The following is a 14,944-nucleotide window of genomic DNA, read 5'->3' on the forward strand; positions in this document are numbered from 1 at the left end:
GGGTGACATTCACCTGATATGAGTTTTCATGAAAGTGTGTTTGAATTTTTGCATTGCTCACTTTATAAAGGAAGTCCATAACAGAGTGAACGTAATAACAGTAGATGGATCACATACCCTCAGGGTCCCATAGCTTCTTTTTGTGATGTCTGCAGTATAATACAAGTGCAGCTATCAAACTGTCATACTGTCAAGAATGTTGTGTGATGATAAAGGCTGTTGCTTTCTGTACTCCGGTTATTGGATGTGTGTTTCATATTTTCAAAGTTCAAAGACTTCAGATTCATATCTGCCCATATGGTTTTTATCACCTTCTCCATTGTCTTCTGCACCCCTAATTTGAGTATCACCAGCATTTGCAGTCGTCTCTCCATTCCTGTTTGTTTTGTGGTCCTAATATTGCCTCTACACTCCCTTCTAAGATATTCTTCCCTTACATCCTTCCACAGCACATTCCACTGCATGTATATATATTTGAGTTAGAAAAATCAGCACATCGATATTACCATCTGTGCATGTATTATCATGTTGATCACCAGGGTGGCTCATCTTCGACCAGTGTTTGCATAAGTTTGTGCATTACTATAGCCATGGGTTGATCTAATATTATCTTCCTGTAGGTCCCTGCTATGGCTACAGTAAGAAGCTGATTACTGTGCACAATTCCAGGTCCTCATCCATTGTTAATTAGCATTGAAGCTGTTCCACATGCACTGTAAACAGTGTTGGTTTGGCCAAGATTGCGAATACAGCATTTCAAATCCATAGGATTGTTTCTTTTATTGTGTTAACACTGGAAAGTGTTATGCAGTGCCAACTGTATGTCTACATTTGTCATACATGTGAAGAGTTGGTTGACTTGTAACTCATTTTATGTTGGAGCACCACAAGGAAATTGACTACAGGAATGTCTGAACATTTAAGTAATGTATAATAAACAATAAGAATAATGTTTTATATAGGCACAGCACTATTGTTTAGAACTTCAAAATATTTTTTATGCCATAATTATGCTGATTATGATTTGAGAAGGAAGGTTGCAGAAGCATTCGAGACTTTAAGAAAATATACATTGCAAGAAATCATGAATGCAGAAGTCCTGAATTAACATTTAAACATCAAGAGTGTAATGAAGTTAAGGACATTGACGCATTAGTGTTATACTGCAAGTTTATTAAAACACACTAGTTTTATTTGTTTAGGAAAGCTTTCCTTGGTGTTAATATGTCAGTTACTGATCATAATTATGAGGGAGACTCAGAAAATATATATGCTGTGTTCACTGTTTTTTTTATGCTTACATATATCGTGTAGAATGGGAAGGTTAGATTTTATGATTTCAGTCATTCATAAAATGCTTGTACTTGTCAACTAGCAATGTCAATATTCCTGTGGTGAATGACAATCTCATTTGCAATAACTTTGCTATTTCTAAACTGGAGGTAAATCTGAGTGAAAACTCAACATCACATTTATTTGCATAATACAGGTTTATGTATCTAACTTCAAATTTCAAGAACATGTTATAACAGAGTCCTCATGAGTTACTTGCAGAATATAATAAGGCTCTACATTTCTGACTGGAGTTGCATGCCTCATGTCGTGTATGCTTCAAACTATGGAAACTATGATATCACATGAAGTTTCATGCCTTGACAGATTCTGGTAAAGATTTGAGCCAAATGGAGACATATTGGCCATTTTGAAATCATACTTAGAATTGTCAAGCACTATGATGTTTATTAGAGTTGTCTCATAAGGAGGCCATCCTGTCCAGGGAAATCTCTATCATGTCATATTGATCATCTGGTCTCTTTTGTGTTGACAGCCTAAGTAATCTGGCTTGTCCCACCCTGTATAGCTGTTTCATTTCAGAAGTGTGAGGTGTACCAGTGGCGGCTGATGACTTCAAATCAAAGGGGGCTGCAGGAGACAGCTGAATGGGTGGGGTCAATGGGAAGGGGTGTGGCCAACCAGAAAGGGGAGGGGCTATGCTCCAAATGACAACAACTAACTAAATATACTGCCCTGGCTGCCAAACCGTCATTATGAGAGCCCAATCAAGACACAATGAAGTGTAGAAGAATAAAAATATTTCAATGCATTGGCTGCATGACAGCTTACTTAATATCTAGATGGAAACAAAAAGGTTGCGAGGCATGAAAAAATAAATTACTTTTTAAATACATTAATGGAATGCCAGTCAAAATCAAGTATAAGAAAAACAAGCAGCGCTCAACTCAAACCACTTCTTGCAATTATAATTTATATTCAGCTTTATTAAAGTACCAAGTAACATGCTGAAAGTAGAAATCTCTGATGCCCCCACTTGTAAAAAATGTTTCTTATCCAAAAAAAGACCTCCTGCCTGACAACTATCTACTTGTTTCATGGGAAAACATGATCAAAGTAAAAAATGAAAATCAAACAAGAAATAAGCTCAAGATACATTACTTAAAAGGATTACTGTACAGGTTATGGACCATATGATTGGCATTCTGTTTAGTTTACGGGTAAAGCCTGCAGAGATGACTGGAAATCTCCAAGTGTAATGAGCTTCTTAAAATAATGTAATCCTGTCCTTTATTACAAATACTGTCATATGCATTTCAATACCCAAGGCTTATACATTATCTAGTTAAGTATTCTCTACATGGCAACAACAGAAAGGCTTTCAATGTTGGCAATTCTTTAGCAGTATGCTTATTAAAGCTTACTTGCATCTTACGATCTCAGCCAAGCTTACCTGATGGTCATTAAAGTATTGCTGCTTAAACACAGAGCAACAGGCACTTTGAGTAATAAGCATAAATCAACAGTACAAAAAATATGACAGAAACCAGACCATTCTGCAAAAATCAAGAACAGATGAAAAGCCACTCTAATACTTGTGTTTACCTTGGATGGGGGGATACTCTGCACATTTACACTGCATAACTACTCCTTGCCTTGCTTTGACACATCCAGAGTCACTACATGGGGGAGTGGGGTGCAACAAGTATGTCACAATTTGAAATGTCTCTGGCTGACTGTGATGGCCCTGACACATTTGTCATACCTCTCAACCTCAGAGCAAGAAATCTGGATGAAGCCATACAAAGAAGTGGGACAAAGGCCCAAAAATATGGACAATTTTTAAATATTGCTCTTATAAACTTAGAAAGATAATAAAATAGGTCTTGCATTAGTATGAATTTTCTGAATGGTATGAAATCTGAAACTCAAATGTCTGTCATTATTTTCTAACTTCAGTCTTTAATGATTTGTCACTAATTTGCCAAACAAACACACAATTTTATGAAAAATGTGATGTAAAAATATAAAATAGCCACACAATACAGCTGGGAACCTGTCAAAGAAGGGACACTTTAATATTAGTACTGCTAACTTGAGCAACTGACAAAATAAAATAATCTACATGCATTTCTGAAATAAAAGTAATCTATAACTGTTATTATTACAGTTATTTTTTAATTGTAAATCCCCCATGTTTTCTTTTAAAATTGCTATTTTGCGGAGGGATTATTAGGGGAAAGAGCAACATTTTGAGCCAAAATCAGGGACAGTTGAGAGGTTTGGCTATGCCTAATTCTGTAAAGCAATTTATTTGCATGTACCGCTGAACCTGTTAATAAAATAAATCTGGACAAGGCCAAATATATTGGGGGAACATATAAACAGTACTAAAAATTGCTCTTGTATAAACTGAGACAGTTGATAGAACAACAGGTCTTACTTTAGCATGTATTTTTCTGAAGGTTATGAAGTCTGAAACTCAGTGTGTCATTATTTAGTGACTTAATTCCTAAATGATTTGCCAGAAAACCACAAATTTTATGAGGAACAAACCAAAAATAAGAAGCAAAAATCTATTCATTTTATGAAAATCTGGACAGTTGGGAGGTATAGTTCAGCTGGGGCTGTCTTTAAGTTTGCCGCCCTTCCCCCTCACAAAATCTTGGTCGAATGGAGCCTCCCCCTGCAGCCATTCCAATGATCCATTACTTGGCTATTTCACTCCATTTACCATAAACACTAATGTGCATACTGATTTACTTCTATGATGATTTGGACTTCATTTGAAAGTTTTATTTTGCATTTTACAGCACAAACACTAAGACATCTGCTAAACAAACTTAGCATTAAAACTTCTCTGCCCTTGAAACTCACATTCATTGAAACAGCATTGAAACCCACATTCAAAGAAAATACATTTTACCAGTGGCAGATAAAGATTAATTCTGGGCTGTTTTCAAATCATAGGCCCCTTACATATGAAACATACATGTGCTCTTTGATACACCTTCCTATTGTTTTGAACATTTTCCAGTAAACCATGAAACAAAACGCATGCACCAATAATGACAAAACTGCCCAATTCAGAACATCTTTCCAGTAAACAATGAAACAAAATGCATGCACCCATAATGACAAACTGCCCAGTTCAAAACATTTCCATCATAAAAGTCTACTCAAACTTCTACAGTCCACCATTATCAGTAAATATGCACAATTCTACAGTCCACCATTATCAGTAAATATGCACAATTCTACAGTCCACCATTATCAGTAAATATGCACAATCTCTGAAGAAGTAAAAAAGTCATCTAAATAATTTCACATTAAATAAATCTGTAACTAATGAAGAGGTTGCTGCTAGCAAACACCTTTATATTTCATGGTTTCATCGAAAAATAAAGTGTCTGATGCACCTGAGGAATAAATTGCCTATATTACATTAAAAATGATAAACTAGTAATATTGCAATAGGAAATGGATGGCAAACTGACAAGAGGCTCAAAGTTAGTATCTTAACTTTTTAAGTACAGCAGCATTCACCCCTTGTGAGAGTAGAACCAACAACCTTCTGCATCAAAAGCAAGTACACAACCTGTTGTGCTATTAACAATGCAAGCTGCCTTAGCATAAGCAGCACTAAACTTCTCTTCCCCTGCAGCTCTCAGCTCCTTGTAAAATCTACTCAATACTCAACTGCATCTCAACTTCACAGCACAAGAAATCTGGAAAAAGCCAAATTTATTGGGGGGGGGGGTTCAAAAGTCCAAAAACCAGGGACACATTAAACATTGCTTGTATAATCTTGGAAAGTTGCTAGAATAAAATGCTGTGTTACCACCATAAAGTTTACTGCCAAGGTCCCTGTGCAAAAGAGTCAGAGCAACATACCACTATGCCAAATCAGCTGCTTTGTGAAAGAAAAATGCTGTTACCACCATACATTTTACTACCAATGTCCCTGTGCAAAACAGTCAGAGCAACAGACCACTATGCCAAATCAGCTGCTTTGTGAAAGAAAAATGCTGTGTTACCACCATACATGTTACTGCCAAGGTCCCTGTGCAAAACAGTCAAAGCAACATACCACTATGCCAAATCAGCTGCTTTGTGAAAGAGAGGAAGACTGAAACTTAAATGGCTATCATTTAATGAATTCAGTTCTCACCACAGCTGTCAACCTCTAAGCACAAAACACCTGGACAAACCCAGTAATGAGGGAATACAGCCCTCAAACATATTCAGTGAATTCAGTTCTTGCCATAGCTGTCAACCTTAGCACAAAAAACCTGGACAAGACCAATAATGGGGTAATACAGTCCCAAAAATAAGGATAAATTTCAAATATTCATCTTATAAACTTAGAAAATTGCTAGAATAAAAGGTTGTGTTAGAATAAAAGGTTGTGTTACTATGTATTTTCTGAAGAATATGAAGTCTGAAATTCAAATGCCTGTCAATTTTACTTCTGACGGAACAAAAGCAATTTTCAGCAGAGGCCCAGGAAGAAATACTGCAGACACATGTCTTTGTAACATGGGAGGACACAAAAGCAAACCCACACAAACACAGGGAGAAGATGCAGACCCCACACAGAAGGCACTCCAGCCAAGAATCAAACCTGAGAACCTGCAACTGTGAGGCAACAATGCTACCACTGCACCATCAAATATCAAGCATTGCAACATTTAGAAGCCACAGATATTATGTGGAACAGATCAGATCAAATATGAGGCAAAAATCTGCAATTTTTTTTACAAATGGTGGTGGGTAGGGAATTCAGGTCCTTAACACCTGCATACAAGGTACAGGGTTCAAGCCTGAGGTATTCCTTACCACACCACCATGGGTTTGTTCTAGCCACCAGTATATAGCAACTGAGGCATTCACACACACACACACACACAAAACCTTCAGACTCCATAGCAACACCCATAGCTCTGCTGGCTGTGCATTACATCCACCATGTGAGATCCCTCGACGAGACTCCTGGAGTACATCCACCACATGAGATCTGAGACTCCAGCCCTGCCTGCCGATGTTGCAGTCCGGGTCCGATCTGTTTCCAGCGACAGTCTATGCAGTTAAAACTGCATAGACTTCTGGGATCTCAGCTGTTACATGTTACCCAGTCCATACTGCTGCTGAGACAGTCTGTGCATGCTCCAGACTGTCTCAGCAGCAGTCTGGACTAGTGTGCATGCGAAAGTCCATTTTTATTTAATTTTTTTATCCGCAAATTTTAAATTGTTTTATTTCTTTACTTTTCTTTACAGCTGGGAGGGCTGCAGTCTGGCAGTCCAATAGCACGGGCCACCCCTGAGGTGTACTGGTCTTTACTGAAGTTAAGCTGGCATCACTACTGACAATTTCTTCTTCCCTAAGCTTAATGGGCATTTTCAGCAACAATGTTTTGGTTGTAGGATTGGACATGGTGTGAGGTTCAGTTTTTGTGACTCCCTGAAATTGTTTAATTGGCTTATTGTATATGGTTTGTCATTGTAAAGCAGTCCCTTGCCTACCAAGACTAGAGGTGTCCCTCTTTGATGCAGTTAGGCCCACGATCTTCCAAAGTGTCTCTACATCTTTCTCTAATGGGAGTTTCCATCTGATTTGAAAGAGGCTTTAGTTACACCAATTTTAAAGAAACATAATTAATACCTTGAAGATTTGCATAATTGCTGTCTATCTCTAAATTCTATTGATTGTCAAGGTTATTGAGATGGCTGTTGATCTGCAATTTGTTTTAACTGTCAAAGAATATCATGTCCAAGACTCATCGATTCCAATCTTGTTGCCATACTAAACATAGTATAGTACTGGAAAATCCTTACATGTCCCCTTAATGACCCCACTACTACAGGATCAATAGTAGCTGGGTTGACATAATGGATAACATATTAACCTCACAGATGGAAGGCATACGTTTTGATTCTGACCTCTGGCTATTGACTAGGCTTGTAATAGTCTGCAAAGTAATAGCCTACTGTTTACCTTTGAACCAGTATTATTCTGTTCTGCTTCTCTCTGATTTTTCTCTGGAATCTGACATGGAATTTGACATAGAAGATCACAATATTGTTTTACATAAGCTTTAAACCTAGTGTAGAATTGTAGAACATGTTCTGAGATAGACTGCCTTTAACCTGTTAGGTTACTTTCAGCATTGTGTGTGTGGCATGAATCATTCTATTTAATCAGTCACCTTTGCCATTCCATAGGGGGGGTATCTCGGACTAATTGTTATTCTGCATGTATATAGTTCCGCAGGGTAAGCTCATTAGAAAGACAGGTCTACTGCATCCCTTTCAACCTCTTAGCATTAGAAATATGCATAAAACCAAAAATAATGGGGGGGGGTCAAAGGCCCAAAAAAAGGGACAAATTTTAAATATCAATCTTATAAACTTAGAAAGTCACAAGAATAAAAATGATGTGCTACCATGCTTTTTCTGAAGGATATGAAGCTTGAAACTGAAATATCTGTTATTATATAGCGAATTCACTCATCAGAGATTTGCCAGAAAATCACAACTTTTAAGAGGAATAGATCAAAAATGTGAGACAAAAATCTGGAAAATCTGCGAAAATCTGGACAATTCACAGGTATGGTATTATTGTATCATTGCCATGCTGATAACACTCAGATTTACGCTTCTTTTCTTTGCAGCAAATTGTCTTTTGTAGATTTGTTGTGTAAAGACTTGGACTGCATCAAAGACTGGATGCTAGCAATCTCCTGGAGCTTAACATGGACAAAACCATTGCTGTGGATCTCTATGCTACCTTAAGGCATTCCAATTGTTCACCCAAAGTCCTGCTATTTTTTAAATGGTGACAATTGGGCATTTGTGATGAAAATTAAAGATCTTGCCATGGTCATTGATGACAGACTAACACTTAGGTATCAGGTGTTATCTGTCCTGGAAACAATTCATTTTCACCTTTTCATTTCATTTATTTTAAGTATCTACATCCTTCAGAAGACGTTTAAGTTGCAATGTATGCCTTATTGACCTCATGTCTTAATAATTGTATCTCCCTTTACCCAAGGCTTTCTATCATTCAACCTCATTATCTGTAATTGGTGCAGAATTCCTCAGGTCTGTTACTTACATGGAGTTCAAGTTATCTTTATATTATGGGTCTGTGTTTAACCATCGAATAACATTTCCAATGAACAGCTAAACATCGAACCCTATCCATTGAACATTAATTCAGCAAACATTAATTATTTTCACCATGGAAAGTAACTAGTTAGCCGATACTTCCCCATCTCACACAACACAGTACTTCAAACCTACCTAGGTGGCGAGCTTCACCCCCACCCCCTTAACTATATATACCAGCTCTGAGACTGCATTAGAGTAGGGGGAAAAGAGCAGACAGGGAAGTGTTGGCCAACCAGTTACTTTCCCATTCCTTGAAATGAACATTCACTGATGAACGCTCAATGGATAGGATTCAGTGTTTAGCCATTCGATGCAAATGTTATTCAGAGGTTAAGCACAGACCCTTATATTATATCCATTTAGCAGATTCTCCAGTGGATGCCATTTTAGCCTTGTATCATATTGAAAGCTATACTGATAGTTTAATTAGTCCTGCACAATATCTGTCTTTACACATCTTATGAAGCCTTTGATTCTCTACTGTTCAGTTATGCCCCTTTACTCCTCATGCACACTTATTGTAGGTGCCCAGAGTGTACTTGGAGACCATTGTCATTCAGTCCTCTAGGTGCAATCTCTATATCACTGGATCCTTCTTCCTCATGTTTAACAGAGTGTTCTATCCTGATGTAATGTAGCAGGGCCCCTTAAAGGTACTTGCTTTCGTTAGCCTATGATATTGACTAGTTTCAGTGTTTTTTATTTTCATGTACATATCGATAGACTTTCATTATCATTACAGATATTGTTTTTTTGCTTTCAGTTTTATATATACAGTGTTTTTTCATGTATATTACTATTTATCTGTGTCAAATGCATGATATATGATAACAAATTTGAATTTGAATGACCTAATTGAAACATGTCTGATTAAAAAATGATGCTGTCTGCATCATAGAAATACTGACACAAAGGAATTATGATCAACTGACTCTAAAACTCACAGCATTACTTTATTTTGGAATAACAGACATTGTATCATGACAGGTGGGGTGTCCTGCTCCTTGCTATTATTTAAGTGATCACACTCATAATGAACAACTCAGCTAGTGGAGAAACTCCCAAGTGGTTATTGAAGTACAGTTAAGTGGTCATGCCAAAATTGTTGTGGGATTTGCCTATGTACTGTATCCTGCCTCAGTTGCTCTGCTAGATCATGTGTTGTCATAAACTTGTCAAAGCCTTACAAAATATTTACATTAATCCAAGTGACTTCATCTTAAATTGTTTTGGCCCAATTAAGAAATAGCTCCATTATATATTGCCCTTTTAAACCTGTTAGATCTCAGACAATCTCTTACTCATGCCCGGTGCCTGTTATTATCTCCACCAGGACCACTAGAAATATATGGACTGGTTGGTTATTCAATGTTTTAAGCAATCATTATATGGTGTGAGCATTATAAATAATTTGTCAAAAAGAAATATCAGGAGAGATCAGTTCCCTTCACTAAAGAACTACAACTTTTCTGTGAGCTGAAAACAATATTGCTAGAAACAGATGATCATGCGTTTTCAAAAGCTTCATTTAGTACATCATTCATGACTAATAAAGTGATCTGTATGGTTTTGGTACTTTCAGCCTCAAGATATGCCCTTAGTCTGGCATCAGTGCAGATGATCAAGGGTTTTTGTTGTTAATGAGTTGCTTTCTGCAGTGTGTGGATGGATTTCTCTCAACCTCCATGTATGTAGTGTGTGACTCTGAGCAAGTCCCTTACCCAGATATACTGGTCCTGGTAACTTTGGAAATTGGGATAAGCTCCTCTGTGGTCTTCTAGACCACACGCTTAGTACTTAGATATACTTCTATGAGTCTGTTCAGAACTGGCAATCCCATTTACCAGTTAGAAATCTAGAGTGATATAAATGCCCATAGATATCCATCTTCTTCACGGTCAGCTTAAAAACAGCTATACAATATGGCAAAGACTGAAAAATGACCTGCCAGTTATCAAGATGTCTTTTACTTTAGTAAGAAATGTATACTAGCAACTGATCCACTTAAATCTTCATACCTGAGAAAGGAACAGACAGTTGTGTTTACTCACCCAAACAGTTCTGCAAGGCAATCAAAGAACTGATATGGAATATTAAGGGACACACCTCACTTTACGGTTTCACTGACTCCTTTACCAGTGGGACAGATCTTTAAAAGTACACTTAAACAGATTTGCATCAATTCATTTGAGACTTGAGCACATGCTCTTCACTAAGCATTGCTCTGTCTACCTTATTTATCTTTCAACGGAACTAGTATTTTTTATCTTTGTTTTCTACATTGCTGTTAAAACCCTGAATAAGCTTTTGGTAAAAGGAAATCTTCAACATGTTGACACCACCCCTACCCTCCTCATCTTGGCAGCAGTTAATAAAATCCATAAAACCCTTGGTACATTTTTTCAGTCTTTCACTCACCTCTGGAGTTATATCTTCTCTGTACAAGCATGAATTGGTCTTGTCCTTCCTGGAGTGTCCCATGTTGTGCCAGTTCATGACTTTTGCCATATTGCTAATCTCAGACTTTGAGCAAAACTGAAGCATAAATTTGGATACCTGCAGCTATTGAAGCATATCAGCACTCATAGACTTTTTTCCTCTTTCAGCATGGGTACATGAAAGGTTGCAACACCCAAACATCATTTTATTTTAATTTATTGATTCTATATAACAGTAACCTGGAAAAACAAAGCATAAGAGATGCTAAATATGTAGACCGTGAAGAGTCTTTGTGAATCCTAAACAAATAACCTATGTGAGAGGTGTAATTACATTATGAAATTGGAATCAATTCTCTCACATAACAATATACCAGACATCATCAGATTGTCAGAGCACACACTTCACCTCTCACACAAAATGAGGTCAAGACACATAAACCTACTTACAAGGAGGTATTCACTAGAAGCCTAACAAAAGATCAGGGACTTCCCAAATGTAAACCACTTGCAAACACTGCTATGCAAATTTAAACCATTACACATAATAACGCATACACCAGTGTCTGAGAAAATAAGCCCCTAAGGTAAAACACCTCAGAACCCAATGTCTTCGTCATAGGTGACTCCATAGTGAAACACACAGATGTCCTCCTCACCAGGCTGGACAAGGAGAAGGTCACAGTGAGCTGTCTGATAGGTGCCAGGATCCGTCAAATTACACATGCACTCAAGTCACTTAACAAGTACCGTTATGACTCTGTCATAGTCCATGTTGGATTGAATGACTTGAGACATACCTGCCTGGACTATATGAAGAGAGACATGACTGAACTCTCAGATTATGTGGCCCAGGCAGGTATGAGCCTACCCCTAAGCAGCATTCTACCTTCATCCAGGATGATGCCACAATATAAGCAAAAAATGATTTACTTAAACAATTGGCTTAGCTTGCTGTGTCAGTCCAGGGGGATCCAGTATGTGTCAGCCTGGGAAGACATGGTTGGCAGGCCACACCTGTTTGATAAAGGTGGACTTCAGCTGTCTCCTCTTTGCTTTCCAATACTGGCAAAGACACATGCCTCCCCCATAGTACCTTTTTAGGCAATGTCAAAACAACAACATTTCCAATGTAACAAAATTCACTCCAGGCAAACTCAGGCTTCTGATACTTAATGCTAGAAATCTAAACATGATACTTCTCTCTCCGGAAGCACGCCTCACTTTGGAAGATGCTGATATCTGTGCAATCACTGAGACATGGTTCAAGGCCACTGAGAGCACTGTGGCAGAGCAAGGCTACCAGACCTCAAAATGAGCATGAAAGAACCAAAGGTGGAGGTGTATCCATCTTTATTAAAGCCAAGTACACCTTGAGACTGGTCAAACAGTATAACTCTCTCAAACTACTCCATGTTCAATTAACTATAGGCACAATATCCTACCACATCATTGCTAGCTATAGCTCCTCTACCATGAACCAAGAAAAGCACAATTGGAGATTTCAACTATCCTTCCACTGACTGGGTGACATACATGAACATGCTGGCCAGAGGTTCCTGGACTTTGTCAATACAAATGATCTGGAACAGATATTCTGCACTCCCACACCCACAAAGGGCTCAAATGTCATAGACATAGTACTCACCAACATGGGGGGTGGTCACTGCACCCCCCCCTCCATGTGATGCCCTTCCTGGTAAGGTCACAGCATTAATCATTCTTGTTCAAAGTAATTATTGAACCTGTCACCATCACAAGAGCAAAAAAAAAAAAAAACATTTCCAAAGCAAACTGCAGCTTACTAAGCAATGATATAAAAAGGTTTATACCCCCCCACAATCACAGACAACAATAACTCCTATGCAGAGGTGTACACAAATGCCCTGTATAAACGCTTAATGCAACTGTATAGACTCCGCTATACATGACTGGATTAAAACCAGGTCCTCCTGAAAAAACAAGCCACCCTGGTGGACCTCAAGTATAAACAAGTTATATAACAAAAAGAAGAAAATAAAGGACAAGAGGGAACTGACTCAGAAGAGAAAGAATGCCCTCCACAGCTTGAACAAGCAAATCAGAAGCATTTGTATTACAACAAACAAATAAATCCAAACCAGCCCAGACGGTGAAAATGTTGAAACACAGGCACCCAGTAGGAAGGTAGCTGGAATAAAGAAGCTGAACCACGACAAAGTAAAATCTTCTTTTTTAATACAAAATGGTGATTACTTTTGCAATGATGACCATTGCTTCAGCAGACAGTCTGTGTATAGTTTTAGACCGTGGCTTTGGCACCAGTCATTTGATTGTGTTAACCTCTCCTGTAATATGTTAACAAATAACATCCCGGCTCGGGATTTACTTTTATGTCACTAGATGGGTAGCCCATTGGCTCACCGACAGAACACAAACTATCAAAGTTGGTGACTCCACCTTTACCAGTACACCCACCACCAGTGATTTACTAAAAGGATCTGTGCTGGGCCCTATACAGTTTGGAATCTATTTCTCGGTAGTCTAGGCTAAAGAGGATGGCCTTTGGCTTACCAAGTTCACTGATGATTGCAAATTGGGTGCAGTCATTGAGTCCACCAATGATGTTAACATATTACAGGAGAGGCTAACACATTCAAACGACTGGTGACAAAGCCATGGTCTAAAACTATACGCAAAAAAGTGGATTATTATCCACTTTAGCAAAGCAGAATTCCCTACTAATTACAATATTGACAGCACCCCCCTAAGTTCAAACTCAGTTGTTTGAGATCTGGAAACACAGGTAGATAGTAATCTGAACTTCAACCACCAAGTTTCCACAGTAGTAAGAAAAACCTTCTACACTGCGCATCTCATATGTAAGGGCATCGCATCCACGTCTAAGGATGTTATATCTCTGCTGTACTTGACCGTCATCAGACCATTAATAGAGTACAATGATCCCTTCTGCATGGACCTCACCAGACAGCTGCAGCATCTGGAGAGAACACAGAGGTTTCTCACCAAGAAAATACAGGGGCCCCAAACCATGACTTACATTGATAGACTGAAAGCCCTGTCACTGTACTCAGTATCATATAGGCTGCTGAAAGACAACTTGTGTCGAGCCTACAAGGCAGTCTTTGACCCTGCTCTGATAGATATGCTGCTCATCAGCAAGTCAAATGGCACAAGAGTCACTTGGTCTAGGTTCTTAACCTAGCCTGTGACATTAACAGAACATGCTGAAGAGACACATATATCTCCCAGAGGTTGCCGCTACTCTGGAATAAACATCCAATTCATGTCAAGCCCAACCTGGACAAATGGATGGGATACTGCAAAGTCACCCTGGAAGTGGCACTCATGTCCCTCATGGACAGGGGTAGTTATGTTTATCATAGACTCACTCTGCAAATTATGTCTATCTAACCAAGGATGACTGACAGAACTAGGGATTAACATGACTAGGCTTGCAAGGGCTCAAGAGCCACTAGCCGAGTAACTGTCTATTAACATATAAACCTATACAATTGCTTAATATACTCAGAAAGATGGGATTAAGTGAAGGTCATCTCAACTGGGGTAAGTGTTATCTTGCTCATAGAACCTTCCAAGCCATTTTGAATTAAACACTTTTGGATTTTGGGGTACTAAAATTTGTAGCATCCCAAGGGCCAGTGAAAGTTCCTGTCTTGTACTCCTTGTTTATAAATATTACCCAGGTTGTTCTGATATCTTATTATTCTTTAGGCAATAACATACATTTCTTTTAAGTAGCCCAAATGAATAATCCAATGCCAGTGGAATCCCAAAACAATTTTCCTTAAATGTGGCTGTGGTTACTTACTCTCAATACTTACTAGTATTGTTAGCTGGATAGCCTCTTTAGAATTTGATATAGTGCAGTGGCTTCTTCGTTCTCCTGATCTCAAGACAGAGGATCCAGGTAATTATCTTATTAAGGAAGATGAACTCCAAAACCTTCCTTAACCTGACATTATCATTTAAATTCCACGGTAAGGTCATGACTGTCAAAGTATTTCAGCAACCTGC

Source organism: Protopterus annectens, chromosome 3.part1 (assembly GCF_019279795.1).
Source record: "Protopterus annectens isolate FY-2018-M chromosome 3.part1, PAN1.0, whole genome shotgun sequence".
Lineage (NCBI taxonomy): Eukaryota > Metazoa > Chordata > Ceratodontiformes > Protopteridae > Protopterus > Protopterus annectens.